The sequence below is a fragment of the Eptesicus fuscus genome, chromosome 4 (genome assembly GCF_027574615.1).
Source record: "Eptesicus fuscus isolate TK198812 chromosome 4, DD_ASM_mEF_20220401, whole genome shotgun sequence".
Lineage (NCBI taxonomy): Eukaryota > Metazoa > Chordata > Mammalia > Chiroptera > Vespertilionidae > Eptesicus > Eptesicus fuscus.
This window is the reverse complement of record NC_072476.1, coordinates 48,901,705-48,911,123: the sequence shown is the minus strand read 5'-3', so window position 1 is coordinate 48,911,123 and position 9,419 is coordinate 48,901,705.

Genomic DNA, 9,419 nt, shown 5'->3' with positions numbered 1-9,419 from the left:
TATGTCATAGGTACTATTATTAGGGGCTCCAATTCACATACGAGGAAACTGAGGCTTACAGAGGTTAGCCTGAGCTTATATAGCTGATAACCAGGGCAGTCTGTTTCCAGAGACCACTACACTCCTTTGCCACCATATTTCTGGGAAGTGAGAAAAATAGGTGGCATAAAGCTCATGCACATAGTATGGGATTACCTCTGGCCTTCCAGTTAGAATTTGCTGACTAAATTCTGAATCAAATTATGCTTTCCAATATAATAATCCTGGTTATATGGTTTTTCTTGATAAGTGGCAACTCTTTTTCAATCATAGTTGATTCTCATGGGAAATAAAACAGCCACACCAACAGATGGCAGCTGGACAGCCAGAAAAAAAATCAATGGAGGGTTCCGAATGGCCCACTATCCTGGCACACCCAGCTCCGAGACAACCATTTGCTCACACACTGATAAAACTGAAAAAAGAAGAAAACCATGCATTGTGTACCATTGATCTAATTTTTTAAATATTTTACTTTTCGGCATCTGCTCTTACTGTAATAAGAATGGGGTGGGGTGGATGGAGGAAACAGGATTCAGTGATCTCTAGCAGGACCCCTCTAGGTTCATGAATCTAAATGTGATTTGTTATTGTAATCATTTCATTCCAGAACACCAATAACATCTTTATTTATGTGACACATAAACATGACCTACACTGAAGTTAATCCTGATGTTGAAACCACTGTAAAATTCTTTAAGACAGTGCTCTCCTAATTGGTTTTTGGAGCAGACACTTTTGGTGAATAAATTCTCCCAAGACAAGGAAGAACTAACTCTGAGATCATTATCATATTCAGAAGACAAATGCATCACCTCATGAAAATGTTAATGGGCAGCATTAATTGGAAGCAGAGGTCTGGCTGGGAGTTCCCTGTAGATCCAAGGAGCCCCAGAGGACTCGGTCCATAGAGCACATCTTTCTAGAACTGGGCAGGGGGTATTTTAAGCCCCTTAGGCGTCCTGATTCTCTTCCTTCCCTTTTGCTCTGTGTCTGCCTTTGTTCTTAGTTTTCACCTCCACTCTCTTCCCCCCTCTTCTCTTTAGCAGAAAATTTAACCTGAAAATTATTTGAGAATGGGCTGGAACATCTATAAAGCATATCATACATGAGGATTCACCTTCCCCATGTCTTCTTCTAGCTATTGTTTCTCCTTTGGAACGGTCAATTCACAACAACAAAATATATATAAACAGCCCTAACCGGTTTGGCTCAGTGGATAGAGCGTTGGCCTGTGGACTGAAGGGTCCCAGGTTCGATTCCGGTCAAGGGCATGTAACGTGGTTGTGGGCACATCCCCAGTAGGAGGTGTGTAGGAGGCAGCTGATTGATGTTTCTCTCTCATTGATGTTTCTAACTCTCTATCCCTCTCCCTTCCTCTCTGTAAAAAAAAATCAATAAAACAACAAACAGCCTAGCCAAATTTTAGCTCCACAGTTGCTTTTATTTCTTTTGCTTTCACTTGAAAATTATGCCACCCTACTGTATTTTATTTGTTTTTGTTAGTACTGTATTTTACTTATTTTGTTACTGCCTCACATTCTTTCTAGGACAAGAGGGATTCAAACAAAAAGAAGCATGAACAATTTGTCCAATTGTCAAAAGCAATCAATGTGTTTCTTTTATTAATAATGATAATCTACACTCATACTGTATGTACCATTTGCCAGGCACTGTTCTATCATATCACATATATTGACTCACTTAATTCTCTAACACCCCCATGAGTTAAGCATCATTATTACCCCCTCCTTCCCTTTTATAGGAAAGAAAATGGAAGCTTAGAGCAATTAAGTAACCCCTGCAAATTCACAATCTAAGGAGTGGTGGAACTGGGACTTGTAATTATGAACTCTGAGTTCAGACTTCAGGCCTTTCAGGTGTGATGTTGCCTCCTTCTGATGTGCTATTATGGGTGTGATGAGTGAAAGCGTATGAATAAGTCCATCAGTGCTCGGTGAACTGGCACCAGCTATTCCGGAGATGAGATAGTAACTGCACACAGCTACTCTTCAGGAACTAGAATACATATAGATTTAAATACAACCCAATCAATTTGCTAAGTCCCAGCAGATCCTACTAGAGATTTCCACTTTAACATGGATTATTGGTTTTGATTCTGCAAAAAGACTTTTGCAAAAGGCTGGTAATTTTAAACTCTGATAAGAAATATGCTTCCCTGAAACTCTCACCTTCCCTTGGGCATTTTGGATATCTTGCCTTTTCTTTATCTTCTATGGCTGTCCCTTGTCACAGCTTCAGTCCTTTTTCTATCTGATAAGCAGTGGTTATGTGTCTCTGAATGCCATCTGGGACTGTTTCTACCTGTAACCTCATTTGGCTCTTTTGCTAGAGAGCAAAACCCACTTGGCTCAGAGGCCGTGGTTGGGGGCAGTTGATGGATCCTGCATTCCTTTGAGAACTGGGCATTGGAGGGTTTCCTTGAGATATCCATTTACTTCAAAGCTGACCCGTGCTGCTTCTGTGTTAGCCCAGACTTGCACCGTACTCAGCCTTGGTTAGGGCAATACGGAGAGACATTTTGACTTTTATGTTTGTGGATGCTTTCCAGGCTTAATTAAAAGTCTGAGCTGATTCCAGTTCCTTTGATGTGCTGATGAGGATGTCCAGCTAGAAGGAAAGAGGCGAATTTTCCTTTGAAATGGAACCACTGGCTTGGGCCTCTCCTCAGCTCCTGCCAGTAGAGCCAGAAATGATTGTGAATTGTTTTTCACTTGATTCCACAATGCTTTTAGATGGGAATGATGGAGAAGAGAAGGAAGCAAATAGAAGTGTTGCATTGGTTACATGCCATTTGTACAAAAGGATTAGTTTGTTAGCACTTACATCTTAACTAAGAAATTGCTTTACAAGACAGGGGCCTCTATGCTTGGTGGAAGCCTGCTCCTCTGTTCGGAAATAATTAAAAGTCAACTTCAAGATTTTCTATTTTTAATGATATCCCAACAGTATAATTTCCTTTCAAGCATGATTATTTTGAATGGGCACATTGGTTGAATTGTCTCTGCCCATGTTCTCTAGGAATGATTTCTCAGGACACAAAAATAGTTCAGTGACTTCCATTTAGCTGACGACTTTTTGTTTTTGACACATTCCTCATACACATGGTTATATGTGTGCTGGACTGTAGGAGGCCCTTGACTTCATCTTGTACCTTTCCCACCTTAGTTAGGATGACTATTCTGTGTTTTCCCTGGCTGGTCCAAAGGTATGCTCTTGTCCCAGTATAATTATGAATAATGCTTCTTTCCCTCTAAAAATTGTCACAGTTTTGATGGTGAATTATCTGGTTATACTATTTCCAGTGAACCCATAACAGATGCCATCCAGGGGGCATCACAGTGGTGTAGTAGAAAACTGGGGTTTAGAACTAGAAAGTTTCTTCTAAGTCCTGGATTGTCCATGGGTGCTGGGACAAGTAAATTTAAAATCTCCTGAAGCTGCAGTTTTCTCATCGAGTGAATAGAAATATCAATACCTTATAGAGTTTTTGTGAGAATTAACTGGGTCAATATATTGTGAAAACACCCAGAAGTATGCATAAAACCAACAGGGAGTAACAACAATTGCTTAAGGATGAAGTCTTCACCTGAGGTGAGAGTAGGGATGGATTATAACTAGCTGCACTTTAAGTAAATTTTTTGTGATGGAAATGGGGCAGAGAATTGAGTGAAAGAAGAGAGTGAGTAAAGGAGGAAATGCTTTAGAATTGTAGTATGAGACACAGGAATACTGATTTCAAACGTCGCATGGAAATCATTTCCACTCAGAGCTGTGTAATAACTGCACATCGATCCCCCAGGGCATAAGGGAGGTTTCTCAGTGTATTTCATGTCTTGAGTCTCTTGACACTTTTCTATGTTCCAGCCCCTCTCTCATGTTCTTTTGAAGCACGTTCAGCTTCCTGTGAAAACATGGCATTTCTGTGGGAAGGCTTGTGGGTGCCCTGGGACTTATGTCTCCAATAACTGAATGGAATGAATACAGAAAACAAACAAACAAGCAAGCCAGATCGCCAGGCTGGCAAGACCAAGAGAAAAACTAATCCAGATACAAACATTTTCAGGCAGCTGGCTTCAGCTGGTTAGACATGAATTACAATACAGTGATGGGTGTCGTGTATCTGCAAGATGTAAAGGTCCAGAAACAGCCAGATCCTCTTTTTAATTCTATGACCCATTTACTACTTCACCTGGAATAAAAATAATGACATGAGAAGTTTTTAACCTGGTTTTACGCAAAGTTCTCATCATCAATGTAGTGCATATTTATTATGGGAAATATTATCCACATGGCTACCATTCAAATGCAACCACTATTTTGGCTTGTTTTATTTTATCATATTTTTACAATTTTGTATTCCCTCTTTGCCCCTCATATTATGCTATTATTTTACCATGTTAAAAGTCCATTAGATGAATTTCCCAAAACTTACCTAATTATTTTCCAAATGTTAGATCTCATTTGCTTCAAATTTATGAAATACCAATCTTTCTGTATTAATCCTTGTCTGCATTTGGGATTATAATTAACCTTTGAACAATAAGGGGGTTAAGGGCTTTGAACCTCATGCAGCTGAAAATGTGTAACTTTTGACTCTGCAGGTAGTCATTGGTATTAGCTGTTTTAAGCAACCATAGATCTAAAACAGTACAGTAAAACCTCGATATGGTAAACTAATTCAGGTGAGGGGAATATCCGTTAAAGCCAAAAGTCCATTATATAATAAAGTAGGTTTTCCAAATAAGCATGCTAAAAAATTGATAGATTAGTTTACCTGCTTTTCCTTATGTAGACACATTTGTGTAATTAAATTAAATATGTATGAAAAATTTAATATTCAGAAAAGTTTTCTATATGTTCTGCTGTAATTTTTAAAAAAATATATTCTTATTGATTTCAGAGAGGAAGGAAGACAGAGATAGAAACATCAACGATAAGAGAGAATCATTGATCGGCTGCCTCCTTCACGCCCCACACTGGGGATTGAGCCCATAATCTGGGCATGTGTCCTTGACCAGAATTGAACCCAGGACCCTTCAGTTCACAGGCTGATGCTCTATCCACTGAGCCAAACCAGCTAGGGCTGTATTAACGTAATTTTAAATTTATATTAACTAGGTCTAGTAAATGCGTGCATTCACCAATCACCACAAGTAAACAAATGCACATCGCTGGGGCACGGCTTAGCCCAGGTCGGAACATTGGCCCCAGGTAAAACGGCGGCAGAAAGACTTGCCACTCAGCACAGAACCAATGACCACGTGAAATTCGGTGTGATCACGTGCTAATCATTTGCTAAACATTGTTTATGAGTGGTGACTTTTGGATTTAAATATGTAGACTATAGTTGTAGATATATAATATCTATTTATATTGGTGAAATTACTAGTGTTTTTTTTCCAACATATGGCCTGTTTGTCAAAATTTGTTAAGAATAACAGTAAAATAATAACAAAAATAATGTTAATTTAACTATAAGCAAATCTTGGTTAAAAGCATTTTCAAATTAACAGGGTATTAATTTTCACAGATGACATATGGACCAGAAATTAAAGCTGAAGTCTGTTAAATCGAGGTCCGAAAAATCGAGGGCTTACTGCCTGTCCAGCTTGTGGCTGGGAATCTGCGGTTACAAATTCGAAAACACTGTTTTTGATCGTTGGTTAAATCTGCTGATGCGAAACCGGTGGGTACAAACGTGGACTGTATTTATGAAGGGAATTCGTGTCTGCCTGGGCCTGTGCAGTTCAAACCTGTGTTGTTCAGGAGTCAACCGTATTTCTTTAGTACGAAAATTAAGGGAGAGGAATCAGCGGCACAGGTATGAGCCTTTTAAAGTTCTTTATGCAAACTGAAAAGCTGAGGAACTATTTTAAAATATTGCTATAAGTTCACAACTAACTTAACGTTATTTCTTTTCATAATCATTTTAATGAGATGTAGTAGGTACTGTCTAATAATCATTGCAATTAATCCTTACATCGCTCTGTAACATATTCTGATCAAGCTAGCATACAGGTTAATCTGAAATTTTCAATATGAAAATTCTGGTTTTTCCTATACTCAATACTGATGGCATAAGTTGTCTCTATTACTTACGTGGTTTCTCATGGTCCAGTGTTTTCCTGGGAGTCTTAATGGTCCCTTTTCTTGTTCATTATTGTACTCAGATTATTTAAAAAGCCAGGCCAGTAGTGGGAAGGGAGAAAGGGAAGGATGTTCTTCCTTTAGAAATAGCTCAAGTATTCCCAGAAGGGCATACTTTTGGTATTTGCAGCATATTTCGACACAAATTGTGGAAAAGATGTCGATTTAAAAAGAGTGATTTTTATTTTCTAGCAGCTTCTTTGGATGAGTATTGGGCAGAAATCTTGGAATGGATTTCCATATGTGGGGGCTCGGGATCTGTGGTCGCTTTGTGTCTCTTTGAGGTGAAATTTCAGGTCGAAAACGACAGCTACCACCTTTCTGTGGCTCTCTCGGAACCTGTCATTGGCAGAGAGAAACCTCCTCTGTGCAGAGGAGAACAGAACCTCTGAATTGTCTTACTCCTTTTCTGGTGGGAGAAAAAAATAAAAGAGCACCTGGCCAAAAGACAAGGTTCCCTGAGAGCCAAGATTAGGCCTCCGCCTGTGGTCATGATGCCATCCCTGAGAGCAAGGAGCCCCATAGCCAGGCCCTGTGCTAGAATGAGCAGTGCAATGCTGATGAGGTGACTGCCAACCAGTTTTCTTTGTAAAACATAACATTCAAATTTCTTCTCTGTTGAATGATGACAGAACAGTGCTAATTTTGAGCTCAGATAATTTTTGGTCAAGGTGGATATATTTATGATTTTAGTGTTTTCTGCAACTTTAATACCATTTTCAACAATATTGTAAACTTATTTCTCTTCTTTTGGCTTAAACATCCTCAATTTCTTCAATAGTTATTCTGATAGAGTGCTTTCTAGAACATTCCCTCTGGCCAGCCCTCTTCCACATCTCCACCAAACTTGTTGATGTCATCTGGAATGTATGTAGTTAGCCAACATTTTTCTTGAAATATTGTGTGTTCATCAACATAATACCTTATGTGTCACCTAGTATGGCTAGCCCAAATTCTAATAGTATAATATATACATGTGATCAGGATAATACCGCTGAGACAGTCCAAAGTTAATTTGTCTTCCCCTACCTTACACATCATAATATTTGCTTATAATAAATCTCTTGTCTGCTCTGACCTTCAGAATTGCTGCCAAGAAAATCTCAAGTTTCTGGATTCTAACCTTGTAAAATTGCTTTTTATTTTTTATTTATTTGGACATAGGACTTTACATCTATTTCATTAAAATGCATCTAGTTTAAGTCCAAGATTTTAGTATCATACTAGGTACCTAGAAAGGCACTGAATAAATGCTTGTTAACAAAATGCTTAATATATATTTTTTAAATAATTAGGTGACCATGAAATTTTTCTGCTGTCGTTAGTAGCTTTAATTTCTCTCATCCTTTCCTTTTCCTTTTCACTGTATTTTAAATTCTTCCTGAAGTTGTCAGTGTAGAAATCTTTCTCTTTCATCTCCCTACTTGCAGTAATGGGATGCTAGAATTTGATTCTAATGGTCTTAGTACCACATTTTAAAAGAAAGGGAAAAAAGGAAAAAGAAGGGAGTTAAGCAAGCATTGCCCTCCTTAATAATACATGTTTTCTGTTCTCTGCATAGTTTATTATTTGGAAACTGTGGGCTCCACTATCTTTCCTATAGCAAACAGAAACAGCATAGGGTAAATCGGAATGATTAGTATGCAAGGGGCTGATTCTGGGATTTTCACTATAGCTTGTCCTTTCAATGTGTCTTCTTTTGACATCTTCACCCTGGGTATCCTGGCAACAGAGTACTTCACGAAAACAAAAGTCCCATAGACACTGTTTGCTGAATTCCATCAGAATAATAAAAAGACTATTTTATTCAAGCATTTGCTGAAGACAGTAATTTAGGAAAATAGCAAGAAGGCAGCTAAATGTACTTGATTCAAAAGTGACTGACACTGAAGGAAACCCCACACCAAGGATGGTGTCTTTGGGTCAGATAATTTCTCAACCGTTTATAGGAGGATAGGAAAGTGAAAAAGAGATGATTTATGAACTAAAATGGGAAGGAGACCAACATGAACATACTACAGTCAGAAATCCCTAAGAGGGCCTGTTTATACCATAGAGGCACTTGTCTCCACACAAGCTAGAGACCTGTCTCTGCTGTCTGTGTGAACAACCTTGGAAGCGACCTCTTCCGGCTACAACGTGGAGCCTCCTCCCCAGTGCTCCATTTGCTCTTGAGGAGAGTAGCCAGCTGGGAGCGAAGAGCAGCACACAGACTCTTTCTAGGCCTTTGGGGATCGAATAACCTTAGACATTTGGGACTTCTGATCCACTTAGTGCAGTTCCAGTGCTGTCAATGGCCCCCTCAGGGCTTTAACAGGTTAATTAAAACACCTCCCTCAGACTCCAGCTATCTCCTTGCTTAGACACTGGGGAGAGGAGGGCGCAGTGGATAAGACACTGGTTAACATGATCTGTTTCCTATTTTTTCAGACTTGTCCTATGGTTCCACATCTCCTATGTCACCAGAGACTACATTGGTGCAGGGACTATCTGCTCTCCCTGAGGCCAAAAGTTCGGATATGTTATCCTACTGCAAGGATTTATTGAACAGAACTCAAGACTCACAGGGGAGGACTTTAGGGACTAGAAGTTTAAGCTCCTCAAAGAACTGAAATTCAGGCAGGCTATGTAGTAAAGTAGATGCATTTAGATAGTGTGCCTAGCCCCAAACCGCCTCCCATTGCCTACCTTCTTCCCACCCTCCTTCCCCAGTTCTCAGAAGTTGCTGCTGACAGCTCTTTTTGCACTGTATCCTGACTCCTACCCCAACCCTTTCCAAAGCCATAGCTGTTTGGAGCAGGATCAGGCCTCTGACCCCATCTGACTAGTCATAGTCTCAAATCTGGAAATGGAATTCAGCAATACTTGTCAGTTCAGATGCTTTTTTGAACTGAGGACATTTACACTTGGGGGACAATTTCTGCAGGCATGGAAAAGCTGAGGCAGAAATGACATAGCCACACAGCAGAACTAGATGAGAGAACATGGAGATGGAGAGAGAGAGATTGTCCTGATTGTTGGGGCTTTCTAGTTCCAGTCTCTTTTGGGGTTCAACTCTGCTTGTTTCCCTTTGGTTCTATGCAAATCCTACACCAGAGACCCTATTTGGTCTAAGCTAATGCAAGTGGGTTTTGCTTAATTATAATTTAAAACAAAACATAAAAAGGAAACCTTGACCAAGAAAAACTGATCAAAGAAAGCTTCAGGAC